The sequence below is a fragment of the Colletes gigas genome, unplaced genomic scaffold (assembly GCF_013123115.1).
Source record: "Colletes gigas isolate AHSC1104 unplaced genomic scaffold, ASM1312311v1 Colletes_gigas_Sc00001, whole genome shotgun sequence".
Taxonomy (NCBI): Eukaryota; Metazoa; Arthropoda; class Insecta; order Hymenoptera; family Colletidae; genus Colletes; species Colletes gigas.
This window is the reverse complement of record NW_025106630.1, coordinates 12404222-12418079: the sequence shown is the minus strand read 5'-3', so window position 1 is coordinate 12418079 and position 13858 is coordinate 12404222. Positions and strand designations below refer to the sequence as shown.

The following is a 13858-nucleotide window of genomic DNA, read 5'->3' as shown; positions in this document are numbered from 1 at the left end:
AGCTTATACTTCTCCTATCGAAACTTTCCGAAAGAGTCCGACAAGCAGTCTGCATTCTTATTTACAATATTAAAAAGTATCAAAGTTTTCGAAACGTGCTCCATAACCTTATATTAAAATTTGATATTATTCGCGTCCATACCCTTTTCCCAGATACTACTCGAACAGACTGCGTTTACGTTTTCAATTTTAAGGAACGACGATGCATCGAGATTTAACACTAAAAAGATGTTAAAAATGGTATGAAACGTGCCCCGTGATCTCGCATCAAAATCTGATACCGCGTTCGTTTACACGTTTCGTGCAAGAAATCCCCCGAAAAATCTGGAAGCGGATACGTGTGTTCAAGAATGTCAAGGAGCAGGAAATGCGCTGCGTAGTCTTCTATAAAAATCTGATATTATTTGCGTTCGCAGATTTCGTACAAAAACTTCCTAAACAGATTTGCGGGCAGACCGTAGCCGTACATTCCGCGTTTAAGAATCTCGAAGAGCAGGAAACGTGCTGCGATATTTTATATAAAAAGCTCGCTGTGGAATCTCGGGAGCGATTCGCGTCTTCGTGTTTAAGAAACGTCGAAATGCAATGCGCTCGGCGATCTTATATTAAAATTTAAAATTATCCGCTCTCGTGCTTTCCCTCGCGCGATATTCCCCGAGAACACCTTCTTTTCCCGCTCGCCGATGAGAATACCCTCCTTAAGGGAACAGCGCTTTGTACTCGTTCGGCTGAATACTCGTCCAGCTTGGAGAAAAGTTTCCCAAGAGTTTGCGGATCTCTTATCGTCGAATGAAAGCGACGAAAACACCGCGCGTTTCGACTTCAATTCCGGGAGGCTTGTATCAACGAACGTGACGTTAAAACGGAATTGTTTTTGCGCAACGTCGTCGATCGATCCTCGAAAACGATGTAATTTCTGTCAAGATTCCAGCGAGAGAGAGAGAGAGAGAGTGGGAGAAAGTTCACCGATTCGAACACGACGCTAGAAAACGGGCAAACGAGACACGCGGTTCGAGGGTTGGCTGCACTTAGCTCGAAAAGAGCCCCATTCCGCGCCCCTTTCCTGCGTCATCCCCCAGCCGGTACGAGCGCACTCGTCTCTCCCCTACGCAGAAATGCAATATGTGCATACGGCAGACGTGCCGGGAATAACGCCAGAGTTCTCGCATACCCCGCATCCACAGAAATATTTCCCGCGAATATCTGGTATTTTATATCAAGTTTGCCGCGGGGTTCATCCCCGTGGAAACTACCGTTTAAGGAACCCCGAAACCGCGTCTTCTACGAGTTTCGTCCGGCAGAAATAGACACTGGGGGTGTTGTATCCGTTAGAAATTTATTTCCTTTAACATACAGTCTTGAGCAACGTTTCGTGCAATTCGAAGTATATACATACATTATCCTATAATTCGAATCATTTACAACCAAGACGCATTATCAAAATAAACGATCCTTGGTAGAAAGACGTCAGCCTAATGTACTTAATATGAACGGAGAACAACGTTTACTGAATGTTCGTTAAAGGGCATGGTTTCCTGGGACGCCCTATTGCATTCCCGATTCATCCTATCTCCGTTGATAGTCTGGAATACCCGGAGCAATAACGGTCGATCCGACGCAACGTTCCCGGAGAAGATTGCTACGGAGCAGCGCGGTGGATGGCGGAATTAAGATTCACTTATCGCTTTTTCTTCGCCGAATTTTTTCCCACCCCCTCCGCCGATGTTTCCTTTCTTCGAGGACGAGAATATTAGCAACGGCGGAATAAACTAAACGATAAGACTTCGCCGTCGCTAACGACCTGGCACAAGTGCGTCGCTGCCAACTCCGTAAGAGACGCCCTCGACGACGTTAGAGAGCCGGGAGGGGGGGTTGTAAAATATGAACGGACGAGAAGAGACGCGGGTGGGGAACGAGAGGGAGCTCGCTTCCGTATTTTATACCGTGGTTTTCGTATACATATATAAAGTTCGCTTTATCTACAACGGCCGTGCGCTTCCGCGTAGCGAAACGACGAAGGAAAAGGGGATCGAGATGTAAACGCGGAGGCTCGTCGACGGGGAAAGTCGCTCGAGTGCCGTTTTAACTGTTCGCTCCGCCAACTGAATCCGAGGATCTTTACCCGTGAATATCGCTCGAAATCGCTGAACGAGTCGTTAAATTAAGTCCGAACCGGCGACGAGGTTATCTCGAGCGATTTCTATCGCGCGATCCTCGACTTCCGTCGTCCAGGGGGGACGCAAACGACATTGTTAACCACGTCAAAGAGGGACACCGATGCGTAAACTCGCCATTTGATCCGCCTTCGGGAATATTCTTCGACGAAAATCCACCGGAAGACTCTTTCGAGATATCTCGGGACGGAAGGGCGTAGGGTCAGGCTAATCTCTGGCCAACCCTAATTTACAAATCTCGAATCCTGTCTCGAACGATTGTTTCTCGCGTCGAAGACAAATTTGGACGAAATGAAATAAAATTAAATTACGGTACGAAACTCGCCACTTACGGGGTATCTATCGAGTACAGGTGAGCCAAGAATTGAGACGGGCATCGTGAAAAGTGACGAGACGAATCGCGTCGACGGCATTACGGCAAGATCGCGGATCCATCGACGAATGAATTTCGCGAACGTCACGGAAAGAATCGGAAGCGAGGTGAAAAGCGTTTATGGCATTCGTGTCAAGATGCATCTTTCTGTAAAACGATCGAGGCCATCATCCTTTCACCCCCCTCGGCGCACGAGCGTCGAGGTATATGCATTCCGAAGCTTTTCACGTCGCCTGGTCCGGATCAACCGATCGTTCCCCACCCTTCCACGCGTATATTCGATACAATGCAGTTCAACTTTAATATATCACCCGTATTACCGGCCGCCAGAGCGACAAAGAAGAAATGGCGGAAGAAGAGACTCGGGGGCGAACGAGAGCGAGACGCGGGGAATGCAACGACGAACCGAAACCGACAAAGACTCCGAGGGGAGACCCGTTTCGCGATAAATAAATAAGAAAGGGGGCCAATATCGACGAGCCTTCCGTCCCGTGGATTTCCCTCGGTTCGATGAATGCAAAGAAGAGACGGGCGAACCAATAATGCGGAGGAGAATAGGAGTTGCCGCAAACTCCGAAGCGTGTCAATCGTTCGCGTCTCAAACGCGCCCGGGGGGTTCCGTGCTGCGAAACAGATGGATTCTGAATTCCCTCGAACATGGCTGACAATGAACACGGAAGTCCGGATTTTAATCAAATTATGCGAAGAAACGAAGCGCCATCGGTGCCTTCGTTCTCGAGATAATTGAATCTAAAAATATGTCTGACCATCGATCTTGTTTTCTACTTGCGCTGAAGCAGAGTCGTGCCGTAAAAGGAACCTTTTTTTTTGCCCGCTAATTCGTTGGTCGCCTACGAGTTGTTCGATTAAATTCGTCGAACCGACGGAACGCGGGAAACTCGTCGATGAAATCGTGGAAATAGTTGGAGCTCCGGGCCGATTCGTGGGCGGGAAATTCGAGCATCGACGATGATACATCGCGCCGGGCTTTGTCCGCGTCTAAACGACCCTCATTTTTTCTTTTCACCGCGAAAGCACGCCAGTTTGCGCCGAAAGAACATCCTGGCAATACGGGTTGATTTCAATTAACCTCTCCGTCAACCCGACGATTTTTTTCCCCACCACCCCCTTGTGCCACCGATGCTTGCATTCATCGCGACGCGGAGAACCCTTGCCCGCGCGTAAAATGAGACCGATGCGGTAAAAATATATAGGGTGTCTCTTAACCGGCGATACGAGCGAACAGAGCCCGAAACGCGAATTTTTTGTTCGAACGAAGCTCAGCTTCGGGATAAATCGATGTCGAATGCTCGTCAAGTACGCGCGCTCGAGTGAACCGTGGACTGTACAAGATGATCTCGATATCGTTTCACAACCGAAAATAAGGTTCTTCGTAGACAATATAGAATACAAATTGTTCATCGAACTAAAATTTACAACGAACGTTACTTTCAACCCTGAAAGGAAACAAACACGAAGACCAACGTCCGATAAAAGGGAACGAAACGAACAGGAAGATAGAGATCGCGGAGTTTAGTGGATCGGATCGCATGTTTGACATACTTGATCAAACGGAAGCGACGTCGAACGGACGGGGACGTAAAGGGACTGCGGAATACGAGGCAGCCGTATCTCTAAACTATTGAGTTTAGAATCTGCGAGCTTTGTTTCTGTAAAAGGATGAATTCCCCGGGAGAAGTTAAAGAATGTAAACGGTGGAAGGAAACGGAAGGCACTTCGGGATCGAAACGGCCGACGAACCTCGAGGTACGAAGGTTGTCTTTGCTCGCCGCGCCTTTTACCCGCCACGGAAACGAGTTTTTCTATCGCAACGCGAAGAGGTTACGGAGACGTAAAAGCGAGCGAGTGAATAGTTGAAAATTACGGTGAACTCGTCTGTGAGGAGGAACGCCAACCTTTCCCGAATTCTCCGTGTCCTTCGCGAAAGAAACCAGGAACGGAAGAGGACAGCGATCGGTCGAAAACGTTATTAAATAACTATTAAAATGAGGCTTGAATTCGTTATTCCAATTACCGATTTTCGAAAGTAGATCAAACTTTGTAAGCTCCGGAACGTACCCAATTTTTTAAAAATAATGCTACCTAAAAATATCTGTTTTTAAAGGATCGATAAAGGTTCCCGACGACGCATTATTCGTTTCAATAACGAACCATCGACGGCCTATACATTTTTTTATATCTAATTTTATTTCAACGTCGAGGAATTACGGATCGGATCCGATGGAACAGAAGATGTCCTTTCATTCCGATTCTGAATGAAAGAGGCTCTATTGAAATTATGAATTCGTCCCTCTAATGAAGTAAATCTCGCCCGATAACGGCTATCTGCCTCCTCGATACTTGAGATAATGGAATTATTCAATCATCCACTCTCCTCGACACAATTTTCCACCGATGATTGCTATCGCTCTTGCAAATTCTTAGCTCGATTCTTCGAAATCTTTCAACGAACGCAACAGAAATTCTTGCAGTTTGCATCCTATTTTATTTCATATATTTGGGTAACAGGAGAGGATCACCCGTGGAAAGTAACGTTCACATTCTCCTCTGGCAGATTAAAACCATTTCCCATGTATATTTCTCCGGCATCGATTATCGAAAGATTCGTTTATCGAGAACGCTTTGTCCGCCTATTATTCCTGATAATCGACGCTCCACTCTTTTAAAATGCAAAACGTCCGGGAAAAACGACGGTCTACGAACGATCAGATTTCGATCCGAAAGCGAGGGGAGTCGAGCCACGCGTTAATTACCGGTAGTTTCGACGTTCCGCTGCTCTGTAAATGCAGCCTCGAAAATTAAGTGCCTCGTAGCCCGTCGCGGCGTACCCCGAGAGCGATATAACGAACCGGCGAACGAAAAAAAGAGACAGAAGGTTGAATGGGAGAAAGCCGCTCGTTCCTTGCAGCCGTTTACAATTTATAATCGCATTAAAGGGGTAGAGAAAACTCACCGGTTCGCTGTAGCCCCGGCTCGTCGACCAAGCCCTCTGCCAGCAACTCGAATTCTGCAAGACAGACACGATGAAATGTAGTTTGATGGAGGCACGGCCATATCTCGGTCAAACCGCCAATCGGTGAAAAACAGAACACGTAATACCCCGAATGATTGCGCCCTGTCTGCGCTTTGGCTACCCCCTCTCGCTATTATTTCGCGATATTTTTCCACCGCGTAATCAAATATTTCATCCCATCGATTTACAGGCAAAACAACGTTGGCACGAGATCCTCTTTTTTTTTTGTTTTTTTTTTAACGTCTCCAACGATTCATTAACCCTTTGCGGAAGCGGACAGCTTTGACGTTTCACGGTCGCTGAAAACAATTTTTACGTTTCGAATTTCGGTGGATTTTGTATCGTTCAATTACGGAAAGATGCCTCGAAGATAAAAGGCAAGAAAAGTCTCTCGTCCTCGGTAACAGGTGTAACTCGTTAAGAATTAATCGCAATTTCTTAGCCACGCTAAACAGCAGCCGTCCAATTTCATTTGTCGCGAACAAAAGATCATTCGTGGCTGCAGTAATCGCGACGACATCCTTTGCGCTCCCTCCCGAGCATCCGACTGATTAAACCTCCGGCGAACCTCGAGAAACGTTTTCTGGCCGTGAGTACCGTCCGTTCCGGATATAATTTTACATTACCAACGTCCGTAAACACTCGCGTCTAATTAAAAACGTAACGAAAGCGGAACGGGGCGGAGTCCGAAGACGATTCTATCGCCCCGTCGAGCGTAAAATAGACGATTAATCGGATCACGGAGCGTGGGAGGGAAAGCACGTCAAGTTGCTAATAGATTTTTCTTTCGACGAAAGCTGTTGGATGCTTTTCAACGGTCGCGAGACAGAAAACGACCAAGGCGGAAATCCTCGTGAAAACGATCGACGCATCCGGCGGCTGACGGATCCCGAAATCCCCTCGACGGTGAATCTTTCGACGATAGAATATTTAGCGGACGATTCGATCGGGACGCGGCGAAAATCGTTCCTTCCGTCGATGGAAAAAAAACCGTCGGTCGCCGGAAAAACGCGGTATTAACGCACGGAGAGAGGCCTTTGTCGCTGTGAAAAAAAGCGTGCCAACAATGCGCGGACCGATGCTGCTACGATATACAGAGCGTATCGTTTGTACACGCGAATGGAAAAATTGTGAAAATTGTACGCTGTGTTTTTGGAAATGATAAACGCAGCAGACTCGATTGAAAATTTTCTTACGTCCGGCTGACGCGAAGTACGATGAATAGAACGAAAACCAACGACTTGCCACATCAATTACTTTGCTTTATCGGTAAACCCAGCAAAACCGTACAAACTTTTCTTAACGCCGAGTCGAGGCAATATGGCCGCCAGGCTTTACCGTCCAACTTCTTTAATGCGACAGAGTTTCTTTTTCTGTTCGGCTCGTACGTCGCTTTGAGCGGATCTTGAACGAATTCAACACCGAACCTTGTATTCAACTTCGAGTACAGGGATTGTTTAAGCGATCGTTTTGTTTTCGTATAATTAAAAACTTTCGAGACACTTCAAAACTAAAAAATAAACATGTCTACTCTGGGACCGAGAGCCTCTCGTATTAAAAGTTTCCCTAGTTTTCGAAATATTTCGACCGTAACTTTCCGGCGAACGAACTACACGTGTGAATTTGCGTTAACGCAGGGTGATCTTAATTTTAACGGATTTTTCTACCGAACGTCCACGCGAGGATAGCGACGTACGTAAGCTGATAATGCAACTCCTCGTAAATAAATTTCCATCAATTTTCTGTTTAGGGGATGGTTTTCCGAAAAAGTTTGGAAACCTTTGGGAACGTTTCGCGGTGTATCCGGCGAGGACTGCATAAAATGATAATGCCTTGTAGTATTTCGTGCTCTTGGAGACTAATTTCCCTACTTGAAGGGAACATTATCCATTCAAAATGGCCCCGGAGCCGGCGTGCAACGAAAATCATATTTGAGCGAGTGTTGCGCGGCGCTCTCGACCGACTAGACGCGAGGCGCGCGCGTAATTCATTTTGCTCATTCATTATGGATTTTAATACCGGTCGCGTCGGGAGCCCATCATAAATTAAGCTCCCGTACGGCCCACCGAAACGAATGAACTCGCGGAATGCGACGCCGACTGACAGAATCACGGATCGGAATTCTTTTTTTTTTTTTCCCCCCCACCCCCTTTCCCGGGAACGAGTCTCTCAATTTTCTGGCGTCCGACAATCGATAGACTCCCTCCTACTTTCGTTCGGGTCACTACGACGAGAGTTCGTTTCCGACATTTTATTTCCGTACACGCGTGCGTCATTAAAATGCACAATTTGCGACACGCAAAGCGACCGGAATATCCGATTTACGCGGCATCGTTCAAATCCTCGACCCGATCGATCCGCCTTCCGCGTCATTCTCTCGATGGAACGAAAAAAAAGCGTTCCTTGGTATTTTTCTGCGAGAAACACGGACACGCGAGTAATTTCAGATTTTAATACGAGATTGGAGACCACGTTTCCCGCCATTTTCTATTTTTTTGCGTCCATGTTTTCGACGCTGGAACACGAACCGGGGGAAAAGGATACCCAACCTCTCTGGAAGATAAAATCTCGACTCGAATTCGCAGAATATAATTTCAAATTCTTGTTTAACACGAGTGTGATGATATTGTATGTTTAAAAGAACACGATGGTGCTCTAGCGAGAAAATTAGTAGATATCTATTAACTAAAAAAGAAATTCTCTATGATGGAATCACAAAGGACGTTTGAATAGAATCAGAAAATTTTGAAACACTGTGCACCGGTAGAGTAACTCGTCCGTGAAACAAAACTGTTTCCCATCGGTAACATAATAACGTTTGAACGGGTGAAATCACCCCTTGAAAGAAAAGCAGATTTTTCTCTCTCGTGGAATATTTTCAGAACGGGCGAGAAATATCGATAAATAATTTAAATAAAAGTTGCATCCCTCCTTTATGCCCGCAAAACTGCGTTCGAATAATTATCGAAAAATTCATACGTTTCGAGCCGTACTGTTTTTCTTTTTTCAATAATTATCAGCGAACAGCTTTGCAGACGCGAAAAAGAAGGGGTGACTTTTGTTTCGCAATTTTGTCGATATTTCTGACCGTTCCGGGAATATTTCGCGAGAGAGAAAAACAATCTGTATTTTTCATCACTTTGTATCACGTCCCCAATAAAAAATGATTTTGTATTACGAGCGAGCTATTCTTTTAAAAAATTATCTAAATTTCTAAACAAAGAACAACCGCTTTCCTTCTATCCGCGATCCATTCTGAATCGCCCGAGGATGTACACGGTTGCTGTATGCCACGGGTTGTCCATATTCGAATTCCCTGTATCGTGCATAAGTAAACAACTGAATATTAAAAGCATCAGGTTGCCAGAGTTTCGCTGCAGTTCGGAAGCAGCCGGAAATTCGAATTTCTCCCTGCGAGGGTTAAACAGCGTACTCCCGGAATGCTCCCGCCTACCGGGTGTCCCAAGACGATCGGACAAACCGAGACATGCAAATTCCTTGCGCCAGGAGAAATCGAAAATTCTGCAACCACTTTGCAACGCGAGGTTTGGCTTCCATGATATATGCAGTTATAATTTACAAGTCCAACTTCCGGGGCGAGCTGCTCGACTCCCGAGCGACGCTCTACGCGCACCGCACACCTATGTACGCGCACATATTTACATACTCCCTGCATACTAAATATAATTTTTGTTGAAAAGAATAAATAAAACGGTCCTAATATTAAAAAAAGGTTGTATCAGCGATACAGAAATAATGGAGACTACAGCTACAGCCAATTTCTCTGCAGCGGAGAAAAATAATTCCTCTCGGTTCCCTAGGATCCAGGTGTATCAATTACGGGTTAAAACAACTGGAAGTACAATTACGAAGTAAAAGTAATGCGATGGAACGTATCGGAAATAAATGCCCAACGGGTGAAAAAGACTCAGCGGTGTCTCGGGGGTGCAAACGATATCGGAGCTTTCGATTCCGTGCGACAGGAATTTCCATGCGTCGACTATGTCCGATCGTTTTGGGACAGCCTGTATAATCCAGGCCGTGTTCACGGTTTGTGACGTTCGCACACTCTCGCGAACGCGTATCCCACGAGAGAGCACGCGAGGAGGGGCCATTAAGAGGTGGCAGCAGCTAGTTTTCCTGTCGTTTCTTCGCGATACCGCCGCCTGGCAAATGTATTGCCCTCCCTTTAATTACACGCGTTACTTAGACTCGTTAATTAGGCTCCGACCGAGAATTAGAAAACCCGGCAGAGCCGTTGCACGCGAGTCATCGCGAACGGTAAATGCTCGAGCCCCACGCGATATTTTCGCCGAAACGAGACTTCTAGCGATTCACGCGGATACGCGATCAAATTATAATAATACGGTCACTGGTGTAATTCGAGAAACTTTCAGCGGTTAGACATTTTACTAATTATCGCGCGAACTTAACCGTCGAGGTTCTTTTAATTTTTTTTCTAAAGGGACTTCTTTGCTCGTAAAAGTTTTTAAATTCGTACATTCTTCCGTTACTTTATCCCGTTATTAATAAATTTCGCATATAAAATAATTCTATTACCGCTCGTACCGCGGTTTAAGAGCCGACCCGTACATCGGCGTTCATTACGAGACCGTTGCTCGATTCTGCGGAAGTTTCACGATCAAAGATGACTCGTTAATTAACATCGTTCGATGTAAATGTTCTTTCATGGCTTGGAAACAGTTTCGACACAAAGCCCACGGAAAATTTGTGGGCGACTGTTGCTAAACAAACCGACGTAAATCAATATCAAGACAAAGGCGGGGTCTATCGAAAAGTTAATTAAAATTACAGCTCGAAGACGTGAATATTGAGAATATACATTCTCGATTAATATGAAGTAACCGCACAGAATAGTCCCCTTAAAATACTTTTGTACCTCGAGGTAACGTGTACGCAGAAAATAATATTATAAAATTCTATAACGTTCGAATGGTCTCAGCTGCGAAGAGAATTCGATCGAAAGTCAAGCGTGAGCGAAGACAATAAAAATGGCCGTTTAACGGCGATATAACGGGCAATCGGGGCAAATAATCTATTTCATCGGCGGAAATGTGATTTTTCAGCCGCGTCTGCACGTTGTCGCAATTCCACGGAGAAGGGGGAAACGGACTGCTCGGTTTGTTAGCGTAATTTTCTGATTCAAATCGTCCTCCGATACCGCGGAAGCGTCTCTCGTTAGATTCTCTTACCGTTTTCCGTCCGCGGATCTCGAATAAATGCATACAAATTTTTATACGTCGAAATGGAACCTCGTTGACTTCCATGTGCTCGAACCGCGGATGGATTTTGCGTCCGGCGGACTCGAGTGCACGCTCGTCCACCGTATTCCTTCCCCTCGGTTTACATCGGTTCGCTGTTTCCGCGGAATGCAGAACCAAGAAGAAAGGGAAGCAAGATCGTCGACCAAGAATTGCGTTTCCGAGGACTTTTATGCCGTTCCGTTTCACGGTGTATTAGAACAGAAGAAAGGCAGAGGATCGATAGAAATGGAAAGGATCGAGTAAGCGTATTTTTCTATTTGCATCCACCCCCCAACCCTTTCTGGTCACGATTGTCGATCGTTCACTTCCCTTTCGAAGGAGAGTTTAATATTATCGAAAATGAAAAATATAAGTTACTGAAAATCGTGTAAATGTTTCAACGATGAACAAAGATTTCACGTTTGCTTCGAACACGCGGCGGGAGAAAATATATCCGTGTAAACGAGATTATTAATAATATCGCGGAGGCGGTTCGCGATAAATCCGAGATAAAGAAGTAAGAAGTTTATCGCGAAAATCGTAAGAGAGAAGACTAAGCCAGGATTTGAGCGTATATCATAACCCTGGCCAGGAAAAAAACTTTACCACCCCATTGCTAGGGAATATAACACCCCCTGGCGCAGTACAACGAGAATCCTGCGGTGAAGCGGCATGGCGGCAGCTCGTAGGTCCATATAACTACTTGTTATATCATGCAAGCAGCCGTGATAAAATACAGGGGAGACCGTTAAAATTTTCCCGCCTGTACCCGTTCTTTTTTCGCGCTACAAAACGTTGCGCCGGTTATGCCTCCCCTATATAGATTATTCGATAATCCTTGGAAGACGCATGAAGCTGGTCGCGTTAAAGGAGGATTCCCCGGAAGGAGCGTTGCAAAAATCAATTCCGTTTTAATTAAATTTCTCGGAAAAATGCTCGGTAAAAGTGTCGACAGCGAGCGCGTTTTGAACACCGAAAGCGTCGCGGTTTAATAAAACGTTTCTTGCGTATAACGATATAATAATAATCCGTTAACGTCTACGATATGAAATAAATTTAATTGCTCGTCGATGCTAGGTTAATTTTGGTGATCGAACGAAACGCGAGATTCCCGAGGGAAAAATATGGGGGCGATTTTCGGGGTACTCGCGGTTGGAGGGATTAAACGATTCGCACACACCGTGCACGCGTATTTCCAATAGAATTAGTCGGTTTGCTTTGATCGTCGGATCCACGGGACAGAGTCGTGACAAGCGTTTACCTGTTTTCTCTCTCCGTGAACTTGAAATCGAATTACACGCGCTCACGCACACGAGCAATTCCCTCTTACGCAATTCGCGTAATTCCAGACGCGGGAATACGGGCCACAACCGACTGCCGGAGCCAAGACCGTGAAATCTACGGAACCCACACCGACACGAACCAACGAACAACTTGCAATCTTATTGTCTACGTTGGTGGATACCAACGATTCGTCCTACAGCTCGATTCAGATGTTTTCTACCGCAGAAAACACCGCCAAGCGACGACAACGACGTTCGCGCTGAAACTCGATTTCGCGGAACGAAATTTTGCTAACAAGACAGCTCTCCCGGATGGCCGTTTACAACAAATTTCGATCGAGATGGAAAAAGGGAGTGTAATTTTTTAAATATTATAAAACGAAGATGTATCATTTTTTATTATTGTACCTCGTTGAATAAACTTTGAAATTTGCTACTTCTTATTGCTTTTAAATCTTCCGATCAAATTTCGTACACCGTTCTGTGTAATTGTCGCAGCCCTCGATCCTCCTCGACCGCGTAGATAAGAATCTACGCGAGTTCGTCCGTACCAGGAGACGAAGATCGTAATAAAGTTAGATCCACTCGGCTCTTGATAAAGCCAGGCCCTTAGACTAGATTAGTTTATCGACGCGCATGCTCTAATTAATGAATTGCGTACCGCGCGCGCTTCGGGACGAACGGAATCGAGTCAGAAGTGTCGGAGGAAATAAGAGAAATAGATGAGACTGATCAAGCGATCGACCATTAATGTCCACGGATGATTCATCTCCTCTGGAATGTAAAAACTCGAAGATCCAGTCTCGGGTTAAGAATGATATAAAATTATCGAGAATAAGAACGATACTCAGCAATTATATTTGCTTGATCGATAGACCCTCGTTTATTCGTGACAAAAGCAAATTAAAATTGAACAGATCCTTTTGCTTTCGTCCCTGATCTCTCCCCCGCCTTCTCTGCAGAAAGTGTCAACCCTTCTTTCGAAGGAAAATACTTGGTTCCTGAAGCGAACGCATCGGTTACGTAATTGCGCAGGCCACACGCGCCACTGGTCTCGCTAATTATGAGACCCGGCTGAATGGAGGCAAAGAAAAGGATCCAGGGGAACAAAAAAGGAAGATCCAGCAGGGATTGAAAGATGCGCCCGGAATATACTCTTCATATATCTTCCGCGCGTTGCGCACAATGCACGCCACGCAATTCCCACCGGCATCGCCGTATCCTGAATTCTCACAGCCATGAGTGCGTTCACTCCGTGCTCGAGGAGTCGTCGACCGTTTCTACTCGACGCGACAAATATCGCTCCGGATATCGTTCATCGATCCACGAATCCACGACCGTGCGTGGACGGAACGCGACACAGAAATTGAAGGCTCAATTTTGCTTGCTATTCCATCTAAGAATCAAAGAGGGATAAGTTTGATATCATTATTAAATCATACGACCCCTTGTTTCTTTTTTTACTGTAATGGTAAAGAATGATAGAAGTGCAATTATTAGGGACAGAAAGAATTTACATTCTAGGGCAATTAAAACAGTCGTGGACTAGAAGAATACATAGAACAGGTTAATGCTAATGCTGTTATAGGATTCTTCGTAGTCGAGAATTCCCAGGAGGAAGCCATGCGTCAGCAGTATGAATAAAAAGTAGAGTAAAATTGCAATAAAGCAAAGTTCTGTGAAGAAAAGGTTAATGAAGTATAACAGCAGATACAATAGCGAACCTGGGT

General features: G+C 45.5%; 1 protein-coding gene across 11 annotated transcripts in view; it reads right to left on the bottom strand.

Annotated features, from left to right (window-relative positions):
- The window catches only part of LOC122402214 (protein turtle-like), a 234641-nt gene that overhangs the window by 184966 nt on the left and 35817 nt on the right, over positions 1 to 13858 (bottom strand). For 10 of the 11 annotated variants that reach the window (XM_043405285.1, XM_043404860.1, XM_043405199.1 and 7 more), the window contains exon 2: positions 5522 to 5575. The exons of the other annotated variant lie outside the window; for it this stretch is intronic. The gene's annotated coding sequence lies outside the window, so the exon portion shown is untranslated. The remainder of the gene's footprint in view (positions 1 to 5521; positions 5576 to 13858) is intronic. 11 annotated transcript variants of the gene reach the window in all.